The sequence below is a fragment of the Pongo pygmaeus genome, chromosome Y (genome assembly GCF_028885625.2).
Source record: "Pongo pygmaeus isolate AG05252 chromosome Y, NHGRI_mPonPyg2-v2.0_pri, whole genome shotgun sequence".
Classification (NCBI taxonomy): Eukaryota; Metazoa; Chordata; class Mammalia; order Primates; family Hominidae; genus Pongo; species Pongo pygmaeus.
Window position 1 is genome coordinate 16,839,005 of NC_072397.2, and position 13,469 is coordinate 16,852,473.

The following is a 13,469-nucleotide window of genomic DNA, read 5'->3' on the forward strand; positions in this document are numbered from 1 at the left end:
TGCCACACTCAGGATGACAGGGTGTAGGTCTTCCATGCCCACAATTCCAAACGGCTCACAGTCTGCGTGTGTCTGAATCCACCGCCGCCAGACACAAGCAGCTTGTCAGAGCCACCTTAACAGCGGGAGGATGGAGCTGCAGGCCAGCCTGGGCGCCTGCTGGCAGAGGCGGGGGAGGGGGGAGGAGTGGGGGCGCCTCGGGAGACGCCCACAGCCCTCCCAATAAATGGTCGACGCCCACCGCCCTCGCAATGATTGGCCGCTGAAGGTGGGCGGGATTTCCGGGCATGGCTTCTGGCGTCCTTCTCCCTCAGGCCAGCTCCAGGTGTCCTTCCTGCCGTTGGCCCCGTGGTGTCCCAAAGACGGATGCATATAACGTGAGAGCCGGGCGACACTGAGGCTGTTTGTCCTACTGAAAAGCACCTGTATTTTCTGTTTCTCTGGACAGGTGGGTCTCCCGGTAAGAATAGAAAGCAAAGTTTTGGGATTTTTGTCTATAAAAGGGGATGGGTTTTCTATGTGAGGGTGTTGAATTATGGGAGGAGACAGTGGGGAGAGAACTCCTTAGTGCTATTAAGAAACCCATTTTTGTTAAACTCATTGATTTTTCTTGAGGTTTCTACCTTTAACTGTCGGATATGTCCGACATGTGGGCAAGTTGTGGGAGATGGTGCTAAGGCGCCATTGTTTTCATGTGCACTTTTTATTAAAGCGGGTTTTCTCTGTGAATGTGGTCATCATTCAAAATACAGGCAATAGACTTAACCAAGGCGATTAAAAACGTATACTTTTAGTCAGCGCATGTCACATCTCTGATTTGCTTGACGGGAATTATCAACTTTTGACATAAATTGTGTTACCTTAGTTAATGTAGAAGTCTGGGGCCATAAATAATCTCAGTTTAAACTTTGGCTCTGTAAAGACTGTAACGGTCTCTTTCCTTGTATGACAGTATTTGAAACATGTTTCATGTATCAAATGAAACATGTTTCATGTATCCCGTAAATAATTTAAACCGAATAAGTGGGTGTAATCCAGATAAATGGAGTTAGATGGCCTAAAACGGGAACAAAATAGATGCGCTTAAGTTATTCCATTAACCCGGCACACGGACTTACTCTTGTAATCCTAGCATTTTGGGAAGTGGAGGTAGGAGGATGGCTTGAGTTCCGGAGTTGGAGACCAGCCTGGGTAACATAATGGGCTCCTTTAATCTATTGCCATTTTCGCGCCAGGGACGGGTTTAGTGGAAGACACTTTTTCCTCAAACAAGAGTTGCACAGGGGAAGAAGGCGGCGAAATGGACACGTTTGGGAGAGATGGGGCTGGCGGCAGGGTGCCGAGGAGCAAGTGGTGGGGCGGGTCTTCCTGTGAGAGCAGTGTGACAGAGGGCAGGTAGGGCAACGGGTCTGTCATGGGGACAGGGCAGGGAAGCGGGGAAATAGGGAGGATGGTTTCCAGATAAAACTGTACCACCTCAGGTCATCCTCAAGCTTTACATTCTCCACAGACATGTATTACATGTCATCCTCAGGCATCACATTCAGGCCACAGATAGGTGCGCGTTGAAGGCCAGGATTTAGGGATCCTTGACCTATTGTATATTTCAAATCACTTAAAGATGGTAAAATATTTAAAGTGTTCACACCAAGAGCATGTTAATTTGCTTGATTTAATCTTTTATCCGCATATCTCGCTGGGCGTGGTGGTTCACCCTTGAAATCCCATCACTTTAGTAGTCCTAAGCCGGCAGATCACTTGAGCCCAGGATTTGGAGACCGCCTTTGGCAATATAGGGAAACCCATGTCTATTAAAACACACACACACACACACACACACACACACACAATTCCCCAGCTCTCGTAAAACGTCCCTGTAGTATTAGCTACTTGGGAAGCTGAGATGTGGGAAGATCAGTGGAGGCTGGGTGGAGGAGGCAGCAGTGAGCAGTGCACTTCGGCAACAGGAGATACACATCTCAAGAAAGAAAATACACAAAACATCACACCGTACCTCATAAATATAGAGTTTTCAAATAAAATTATTTAAATGGGGGCAACCTTCACATTACAACTTAGGAAAATTACAATAGCTTTTCTTATCTAATTTTTAGAAATGAGATTTTGTCAGGTACATATTAAAATGCAGCATTTGTCCATGAAATCAGTGCCCGCTTTGCTCTGTATGTTTCAAATTTTACATATTTAAAGTAAGAAATACTAAAACGATGTCAGCCTCTGGAAGGGAATTTTACTTGCGTTTTCAACACAGTATGTAATAAAATTTTATCTTTTTAGCCTATTTATTTTTATTAAAATATAGATTTTTCTTTGACCACTTGCAGCACAATGATAGAAGCAGATCATCCTGGCAAGCTTCTCATTGATGGCATAAATAGGGAAACCAATGAAAAGATGCTTGAAGCAGTATTTGCGAAACAGGGTCCCATATCAGAAGGTAACCCTTAAAACCATGTGTGTGTATGTTTCAATGTGTATGTTTAAAATATGTATGTTACGTATATGTTTTGAAAAACTATATGGTTTTCAAAGTTCATTGTATACCTACATTAAAATGCCTTACTGTTTTTAACTCTTATTTTGAAGTATCTATTTGATATTTGGAAAATTCTCATAGTAACAGGTTAAGGGTCTGTGGTAAGGATCACCTACTACTTAGAAAGGAAAATGAGGAAAAATAAATGTGTTGTGGAGTTAGGGAACAAACTGGCATAAAATAGGCTGACTATAGGGGTGACTTGTATAAGGAATCATAGCAGTGAAGTGAAATGCAATTATTTTTTGGTGTGATGTAACTTTCAGGTGGTTAGTACCTTGGTGAGTTCATTATATACATGGAAATGTTTTCATATATTTTAGTTCTTTTGATAAAGGATCGAACCAGCAAATCCAGAGGCTTTGCGTTTATTACTTTTGAGAACACTGCAGACGCTAAGAATGCTGCCAAAGATATGAATGGAAAGGTAAGAGTCCTTATTAATAATATTCTAACTCTGTTCTTCAATTAACAGTATTTCTAGGTCTTGTTAGTATCATGTAACTTTTGAAGATAGTAGAATGCCATATGAAGCCATCCTCTTCTTTGTGCCATATATGTGCAATTATAGTTGGAAAGGTACTGGAATTAACATTATATAAATTAATATATGCTAACCTTTTTCTAAGTTTGTATTTCAATACAAATGTAAATAGATTTTCAAAGGTTTTGAAGAGCTTTAACACTTATAAGGAGCCCTCTTGTAAATGAAAGGAATAAGTCAACATTTATTAAATGCTATTAAGGGAATGACTTCCAATTCGTGGACCTACTTCTAGAGCATAGACAAACTGGATAGACATCTAGACAGACTCACAAGAAGGAAAGATTCTCTCCCACTTTCTGAAAAATATATTATTGAGAAACTATATTAAAATAAGACTTTTACATTTAAGGAAGTGGTAAGTACTTGAAAATTGAAAAACATGATAACATTGAAGTTGGATAACAGAAGAAGTAACTGGCATTTTTGGCCCATCCTTGCTCTTTTCTCCTAAGGACGTTTTTCTCCTGTCACCAGAGTGATTTATGCAACACAAATACCTAATTACTCATTTTCCCAGTGTGTTTGAGGACTTGTTTTGATCCAACCAATGATCTCTTGTCCTATTAAGTATTAAATCTAGGGACTGTGTGTTTACTAAAGCTTTAAGCTTTTATGTAATTCTATTAACTATTGAATTCCTTTACATTGTAGTCAAGATCATTCCATTCTGGGTCCTTTAGACCTTTCTTGCTTTGTAACATTATCCCAATCAGGCCGAGCATGGTGGCTCATGCCTGTAATCCCAGCACGTTGCGAGGTTGAGGTGAGCAGATCATGAGGTCAGGAGAACATAACCATCATGGCCAACATGCTGAAACCCCGTCTCTAGTAAAACACAAAAAATTAGCCATGTGTGGTTTTGTGTGCCTGTAATTCCAGCTACTCGGTAGGCTGAGGCAGGGGAATCAGTTGATCAGGCAGAGGTTGCAGTGAGCCGAAATCAGGCCACTGCACTCAAGGCTGGCAACAGAGCAAGACTCCGTCTCAAAAAAATAAAGAATAAAAAATAATAACATTATCCCAATCTGTTTTTAGCTCCTGTTAGTCTTTACGCTATCCCAAAAATGCCTTTTTGGACTTCCTGAGAATTTTCCTTCCCTGTGTACATCTCACAAATAATAATTTATGCTTCAAAACAACTTAGATTTCATGTTTTCTTCCTCATTGCATATCATAGGTATTTTGTACTCACAGTACCATATATTAACCTATTGATAGTGAAATTGTATATAGTGCATATTTTAGTGTTCCCGGTTGCTTTTCTGTTACATATATCATACTTCCTGGCACATAGCAGAAAGTACATTTTTATTCACTCTCATAAATTAGTATTTTAAGCTGTGGTAGAAACCGAGAGTAGCTTTTGGTTCATGGCTTTGTGGTAGGTGTGAAGATAATTTTGACTTACGTATAGTAATCTATGATAATTTCTTCCCCCCTCCTAATTTTCAAGCAAAAGAGCAGGTAATTTGTGTAGAGTTTTGTTTGTTTGTTTGTTTTTTAAGATGGAGACTGGCTGTTTCACCAGGCTGGATTGCAGTGGGGTGGTCTTGGCTCACTGCAACCTCTGCCTCCTGGGTTCAAGCAATTCTCCTACATCAGCCTCCAAGTAGCAGGGCCTACAGGCATGCACCACCACGCCCAGCTAATTGTTGTACTTTGAGTAGAGTCCGGGTTTCACCCTGTTGGCCAGGATTGTCTCTATCTCTTCACTTCGTGATCTGCCCGCCTCTGTCTCCCAAATTGTTGGGATTATAGGCCTGAGCCACCATGCCAGGCCAACGTTATTACTGAATTACTTCATCTCACATATTTTATTATGTAAAAATAAACGTGAATGTTACATGCACATAAATGTTAAGACGGCCAATAAAGGACGTTCTTAGAGTTTTCAGGGGGAATTAACAGTTTAAGGAATTTTGGCTGACTTCAGAACACTGGGAAGGAAGCAGCCATGCGCAAACCTGGGGAAAATGTTTTGGGCCCAGAAATAACAGAAGTTGTGAGGTAGGAACAACAGGCGATGTGGCTGCCAGAGGTCTTGTAAGGGATTTAAGATCTTCCCCCAACTAGCAAAAGCTATGTAATTTTTAAATCGAGTTAAATTTTTAACTTAATTTAAATTTTTATATCAGCTAACTGTTTCCAAAAATTACTTTGGCCTATAGAAAAGATTACCCTGAAAAATGTTATTGTGAAATTAATTAGGATATGTAAGCATTTCTGAGAAATTACATGAAGTACTATATTAAGAGTCATTCTTTGGGGGCATGTCTAAAGCAATATAAGAAATGAGTAAGGCAAGAAACCTTAATGAGATTAAACAAGGATCACATTTACAGAAACATTTCTAGAGTAAATATAGAATTGTAAATCATATGGGGACATTTTATGCAAGTGTTAGCAGATTAAACAAGAAACAACTCAGAATGACTAATGCGACTAATCACTTTGAATAAGTAACCCCATTTTTTTAAATGACACAAGTTTCATTGGGACACTGAAACTTTTAAATTAGTGATGTGAATACAAAGATGAGGTGGATTATATATTGTGAAAAACAGATGTGCCACATTCTTCCATAGACTGTGTGATGAGTTAATCTCTTTTTGTTAGTTTGCTTGAGGTTTTTCTTTAAAATAATGGAGAAGTTTTCAAGGAATTTGAATAATAGAATTTGTGTTTGATCCCTTAATGGAAGGCATGTGCTCAGTAAATGTCTCAAATTTGGCATTGTGAAAGATGTGTTCATTTTAGGAGAAAAAACAAAAGTTTGCTTTGGGAGAAAATATCTAGAATTGAGCCGTAGTTTATGTAAAAATGCTTGTAAAATGTGCTTAGGTTAAATGTGCCAGTGTTATTGATAGTACTCTTAATACTTTTAGCCTTTGGATGGAAAAGCAATAAAAGTAGTACAAGCCAAGAAACCATCTTTTCAAAGTGGTGGTAGGCGGAGACCACCACCTTCCTCAAGAAACAATCCCTGCAGGAAGTTTGAGATCTGCATCAGGAAGTAGTGGAGGAACAAGAGGATGGCTTCCCTCACATGAAGGCCGCTTGGGTAATGTTTTAAATGTAAAGATGGAACCATAGGACTGAAAGGAAACAAGTTTGAAGATATCAAAGTTTCTCAATTTTATTTCCTTTATGAACAGAAAATTGACTTATAATAAGCAAAATTATTTCTAAGTACTAAGGGTATATTATAAGAATGACTGAAGTAATATCTAAAATTTGTTGTAAAATTGTGATAACTTTGGATTGAAATAACACAAATTTCAAACTGAATTGAATTTATGAATGCTGATTGCTGGTACTCAACAGGTTTTCTGCAGAACTCATTTATATTCATATACTTTAGACTTTTCTACTTTGGGGCCCAGAACTTCATATCAGTTGTATTATCAAAATACAACGGAATATTTAAAACTTTCCAACAGGAAAAATGTAATTCGGTACTTAAGATTGATTTTGCAATATTTCTTTTTTCTGTGTGTGTATACCTGTGCAAACATCTATGCAAATCTATTGCTTTGTAATTTTGGTAGAGAGAGTTTGTACATTGGCCTGCCATAAAGCATTTTCAATTTAAGAAATGTAAAACTTTAACTTCTGAAAAGAGTCTGTGACTCTGAAAAGCTCTAAAAGCCACTGCTTCACACATATGTATGTGTCTTTCCTTACTGGAGGATGAGACACTGAAAATCATATTTATGAGTGATTTACGCAATAGAAATGCAGGGTCAATTTTTACATAAAAAAGAAAAACAATGTATTTTTTTTATTATTATTAAAGTTTTAGGGTACATGTGCATAATGTGCAGGTTAGTTACATATGTATACATGTGCCATGCTGGTGTGTTGCACCCATTAACTAGTCATTTAGCATTAGGTGTATCTCCTAATGCTATCCCTCTCTCCTCTCCCCACCCCAGTACAGGCCCCAGTGTGTGATGTTCCCCTTCGTGTGTCCATGTGTTCTCATTGTTCAATTCCCACCTATGAGTGAGAACATGCACTGTTTGTCTTTTTGTCCTTGTGATAGTTTGCTGAGAATGATGGTTTCCAGCTTCATCCATGTCCCTACAAAGGACATAAACTCATCATTTTTTATGGCTGCATAGGATTCCATGGTGTATATGTGCCACATTTTCTTAATCCAGTCTATCATTTTTGGACATTTGGGTTGGTTCCAAGTCTTTCCTATTGTGAATACTGCCGCAATAAACATACGTGTGCATGTGTCTTTATAGCAGCATGATTTATAGTCCTTTGGGTATATATCCAGTAATGGGATGGCTGGGTCAAATGGAATTTCTAGTTCTAGATCCCTGAGGAATCGCCACACTGACTTCCACAATGGTTGAACTAGTTTACAGTCCCACCAACAGTGTAAAAGTGTTCCTATTTCTCCACATCCTCTCCAGCACCTGTTGTTTCCTGACTTTTTAATGATTGCCATTCTAACTGGTGTGAGATGGTATCTCATTGTGGTTTTGATTTGCATTTCTCTGATGGCCAGTGATGATGAGCATTTTTTTATGTGTCTTTTGGCTGCATAAATGTCATCTTTTGAGAAGTGTCTGTTCATATCCTTTGCCCACTTTTTGATGGGGTTGTTTGTTTTTTTCTTTTAAATTTGTTGGAGTTCATTGTAGTTTCTGGATATTAGCCCTTTGTCAGATGAGTACATTACGAAAATTTTCTCCGATTTTGTAGGTTGCCTGTTCACTCTGATGGTAGTTTCTTTTGCTGTGCAGAAGCTCTTTAGTTTAATTAGATCCCATTTGTCAATATTGGCTTTTGTTGCCATTGCTTTTGGTGTTTTAGACATGAAGTCCTTGCCCATGCCTATGTCCAGAATGGTAATGCCTAGGTTTTCTTCTAGGGTTTTTATGGTTTTAGGTCTAACGTTCAAGTCTTTAATCCATCTTGAATTAATTTTTGTATAAGGTGTAAGGAAGGGATCCGGTTGCAGCTTTCTTCATATGGCTAGCCAGTTTTCCCAGCACCATTTATTAAATAGGGAATCCTTTCCCCATTGCTTGTTTTTCTCTGGTTTGTCAAAGATCAGATAATTGTAGATATGCGGCATTATTTCTGAGGGCTCTGATCTGTTCCATTGATCTATATCTCTGTTTTGGTAACAGTACTATGCTGTTTTGGTTACTGTGGCCTTGTAGTATAGTTTGAAGTCAGGTAGAATGATGCCTCCACCTTTGTTCTTTTGGCTTAGGATTGACTTGGTGATGCAGGCTCTTTTTTGGTTCCATATGAACTTTAAAGCAGTGTTTTCCAATTCTGTGAAGAAAGTCATTGGTAGCTTGATGGGGTTGGCATTGAATCTATAAATTACCTTGGGCAGTATGGCCATTTTCACGATACTGATTCTTCCTACCCGTGAGCATGAAATGTTCTTCCATTTATCTGTATCTTCTTTTATTTCAGTGAGCAGTGGTTTTTAGTTCTCCTTGAAGAGGTCCTTCAGGTCCCTTGTAAGTTGGATTCCTAAGTATTTTATTCTCTTTGTGAATGGGAGTTCACTCATGATTTGGCTCTCTGTTTGTCTGTTATTGGTGTATAAGAATGCTTGTGATTTTTGCACATTGATTTTGTATCCTGAGACTTTGCTGAAGTTGCTTATCAGCTTAAGGAGATTTTGGGCTGAGACAATGGGGTTTTCTAGATACACAATCATGTCATCTGCAAACAGGGAGAGTTTGACTTCCTCTTTTCCTAATTGAATACCCTTTATTTCCTTCTCCTGCCTAATTGCCCTGGCTAGAACTTCCAACATTGTTAGCCAGTGAACATATCAAGGAAAAGCACTATGAAGAGTATATTAAGCAGAACCTTTTCTATTTTGAAATACCAACAATGTTGTAAGGACCCCTTTAACAGTGTTTCTTATTGCAGTAAAAGTAATTCTTGGCCATCATTAGGAAGTTTTCACTGGTACATTTTAAGTTGTCAACATTTAAGATAGAGCCAACCACTTAGAGATAAAGAAGAACTGTTATGTAAAAATTTGGCATGCAGTCATTCAAAGGTAGCAGTATTTGTGTGTGTGAGGTGGATTGAACTACATGGGAAAATTTACCTTCCTCAGCTGAGAAAGGACAATATATGTAAACTTTAAAATTCGTGAACAGTTTGATGGTTTTACATGTTTTCCCTGTGTCATTAGTAGTCATCAGTAATTCATATCGTATAAAAAGGAAAATATAGCTAAGTAGTTATTAACATTACTAAATAGTCATTAACCATTTAATTAACCATTGAAAATTAACTTTTACCTAAGAATTAGTGTTTGGCTTCAGCTTCATTAGAAGAGCTGGCCTTGTGGGAGCCAGGGGGTTATCCAAAACCGTATGAAATATTCACAGTGTCATTACTGTCTAGTAATTTAGGGAACAAAGAATGGAGTCATAGAAGAAATAATTTTAAAAGTTGTTTGAGATAAGAGAAAATAGTGTTTCAGATTTGGTGTTCTTTACATAATGTTCCATCATTTTAACATTAAAGATCCCATATCATGTGGAAGCGAGAATTATGGAAGTCTTACACGTAGAGAGCCAGTCTCCTCCTGGAGAAATGACCATATGTCTCTAAGAGATGATGGTTATGCAACTAAGGAGAAGTAAAGGAAAAATTTTTAAAAAGTTGTTTTTTTTGTTGTGGTGATGAAATTTACATAACAAAATTAAATATTATAAAGTAAACAGTTAAGTGGCATTTAATACATTCTGTGTCATGCAACAACTACCTCCATTGAGTTCCAAAACATTTTCATCACTCCAAACTAAAACTCCAACTAACAGTTAAGCAGTTCCTTCCACTTTCTCCCTTCCCTCAGCTGCTAGCAAACAGCAATCAGTGTCCTGCCTCTGAACTTACCTGTTGTGGGCATTTAATGTTAATGGGCTCAAACACTACACGACTTTTTGTATCTGTCTCCTTTCCTTTTGCATGATGTCTTGAAGGTTGATTTACATCATAGCACTTCACTCCTTCCACAAGTTGTTAACTCATTATTTTATTTGGGTTGTTTCCACCCCAATATTTCTATGCAAGAATGTTTGTTTGAGTACACATATTCAATTCTGGGTGTATATGAGTGGAATTTTTTGGTACTATGATAATTTTGTTTGTTTTCTTGAGGAACCACCACATTTCTCCATGGTAGCTGCATCCTTTTCCATTCCAACTAGCATTGTATCAGGGTTCCAATTTATCTACATCCTCTCAAACACTTGTTATTTCCTGTTTCTTAAAATTTATTGCCATTCTAGTGTATGTGTGAAGTATGGTATCTCATTTTGGATTTGAAATGCATTTTCTGAATCACTGATTGTGAGTATCTGTTCCATGTGCTTTTGGGGCATTTGCCTATTTTATTTGGAGAAATATCTATTTGGATGTTTGGCCTTTTAATTTTGTTAAGTTGTAAAGTAGTTATGTTTTGGATACTAGAAGTTGAAAATTAAAAAAATTTTGAAATCTAAGTTTATTTTTTATTACACTTTAAATTTTAGTGTACATGTGCACAACGTGCAGGTTTGTTACATATGTATACATGTACCATGTTGGTGTGCTGCACCCATTAACTAGTCATTTAGCATTAGGTATATCTCCTAATGCTATCCCTCCCTCCTCCCCCCACCCCACAACAGGCCCCAGTGTGTGATGTTCCCCTTCCTGTGTCCATGTGTTCTCATTGTTCAATTCCCACCTATGAGTGAGAACATGCAGTGTTTGTCTTTTTGTCCTTGTGATAGTTTGCTGAGAATGATGGTTTCCAGCTTCATCCAAGTCCCTACAAAGGACATAAACTCATCATTTTTATGGCTGCATAGTATTCCATGGTGTATATGTGCCACATTTTCTTAATCCGGTCTATCTTTGTTGGACATTTGGGTTGATTCCAAGTGTTTGCTATTGTGAATAATGCCACAATAAACATACGTGTGCATGTGTCTCTATAGCAACATGTTTTATAATCCTTTGGGTATATACCCAGTAATGGGATGGCTGGGTCAAATGGTATTTCTAGTTCTAGATCCCTGAGGAATCACCACACTGACTTCCTTAAACTTATGAACACAGAAATCATCCAAGCTCCTGAGAAACTAGGGATTATGCTCCACCACCTAGAGACTACACATAACGTGATTATGGTCATTCTAGTTGGGATGAACATTCTTCTAGAGGATATAGGTACTACAGCTTTTTCCGGGTTTGTCAAAAAGATTTCTTAAATTATTCATTCCAACTATCAGGGTTCCAGTTTATCTACATACTCTCAAACACTTGCTATTTCCTGCTTTTTAAAATTTATTGCCATGCCAGTGTGTGTATGAAATCTGGAATCTCATTTTGGATTTGAAATGCATTTTCTGAATCACTGATTACGAGTATGTGTTCCATGTGCTTTTTGGGCGTTTGCCTGTTTTATTTGGAGAAATATCTATTTAGATGTTTGGCAATTTAATTATGTTTAAGTTGTAATTTAGTTATATTTTGGATATTAGAAGTTGAAAATTTAAAATTTGTTGCTTAAACTTACACTCACCAATATCATCCACACTCCCGAGAAACCAGGGATCATGCTCCATCACCTAGAGACTATGCATACTGTGATTGTGGTCTTTCTAGTTGGGATGAACATTCCTCTACAGGATATAGGTACTATAATGTTATCTGGATTCATCAAACAGATTTCTTAAATTGTTTATTCTGACATTAAAAAACTTTTTTTTTTTCAATTTAGTGATCGTGTTGGCTACGGTGAGACCCGTGGTAGAGATCATTCTGAACGTCCAAGTGGAAATTCTTACAGAGATGCATTTCAGGGATATGGTAAGAGGGGATGGATTTGTAAATTATAGAATTTTATGTAATAGACCAGATCATTATTTTAATGAAATTCTAAGGAAAATTATAAAGGACAATATAGCGTGTTTAAATATTGAGTATTCTTAACAGTATAAAGCATAAGGGACGATATGAAGGAGAAAACTTCAGTTCACATGCAGAAAATGTGACTCAACATTTACTTTAGAATTAAATTTGTTAAGCTTCACAATACTACTCTTACATTTCTTTTAAATAAAACCTTCTGACCAATGCAGGCTTAATTAATATCTATCCTGTCAACAAGGGCAGAGGAAAGCAGATATTTCCAAATAGTACTTTAACTAATTCATCCTTTAGTGATGGCAGTAAAAATGTTTAGTTGTAGTCCAACATATTATTTTATCAACCCTGCAGGGACCTCTCATGGTGCACCACCTGCACGAGGTCCTCGGATGTCTTATGGTGGAATCAGCTGCCCTCATTATAACAATACACGAGATAGATATGGCAGAAGTCAGGAGAGTTAATCAAGGAGCTGTGATGATTTTTATTTTTGTGGTCATGAGCACATTGGCAGAAAAGATCAAAGGAATCCACCTTCTCTGGATAGGGTTCTCTCTGCTCCTCGTGAAGCATATGGTAGCTCCAGTTATGTGGCATCTACAATAGACCATCGGGAAAGTCGATCTGAAAAAGGAGACTGAAGCAGGTATTAAAGCAAGTATTCCAAATAATGGTTATTGCATACCAAAGCTTGTTTGCAAATTGAAAATTGACATGTTATTTCTGCATTGTTACCTGCATATTACTAAAAGAGACATGTTAGTATTGTGGAGAGAGGTAGATACTAACTTCCTCCATCAATCTTTTGAGGTATTCCAAGGAAAAGGATTTTTTTTGAAGTAATTTCATGCTTGTTAATGCTATTTGAAAACTATCTGTTTAGATGTAATATCTACATTAAAATTTCAGAATAAAATTTACATGTAATTCAAAATGGCTGATGTTATTAGTTAACTGCACATGCTTAAAAGCAAATTCAATAGGAGAGTAAATTGTGTTGTTTGTTGAATATTTTGTTTTGTTTCTTTGAACATAAATAGATACAAAATTAGGCATATGTTACATCTCCCTTGCAAGTTGCACAAGTTTTCTAATTAGACCTTTTCTCTTTAAAAACTTACAAGCTTGAAATGTTTGAGATGCCTTCAGAAAGACTACAAAACTGTCTACCTCACCATAAAACATTTAATTTTTAGAGGAATAGTACAGGTGAAAGGAAATAATTAGATGTAGTTGATACTAAAGTTTAAAACATCTGGAACATTCTACTTGAATCATTCTGTGACTGAAGGGGGATAATGGTAATGAAACCTTTTTTTTACCTAAATCAAAACTGAAGCAGCTAAGTTTCTCAAGTGCATAGCATAATGAAATTAAATGTTCCTAATTTAAATAGTGGAAAGTAGGTGTTTTGTCTTGGGAGGTACTCATGTTAGTTTTTTCTTG

At 37.3% G+C, this 13,469-nt stretch overlaps 1 pseudogene; it reads left to right on the forward strand.

Annotated features, from left to right (window-relative positions):
- The first annotated feature begins 2,349 nt into the window (after nucleotides 1–2,349).
- Nucleotides 2,350–12,676, forward strand: LOC129025699 (RNA-binding motif protein, Y chromosome, family 1 member B-like; annotated as a pseudogene).
- Nucleotides 12,677–13,469: the final 793 nt, after the last annotated feature.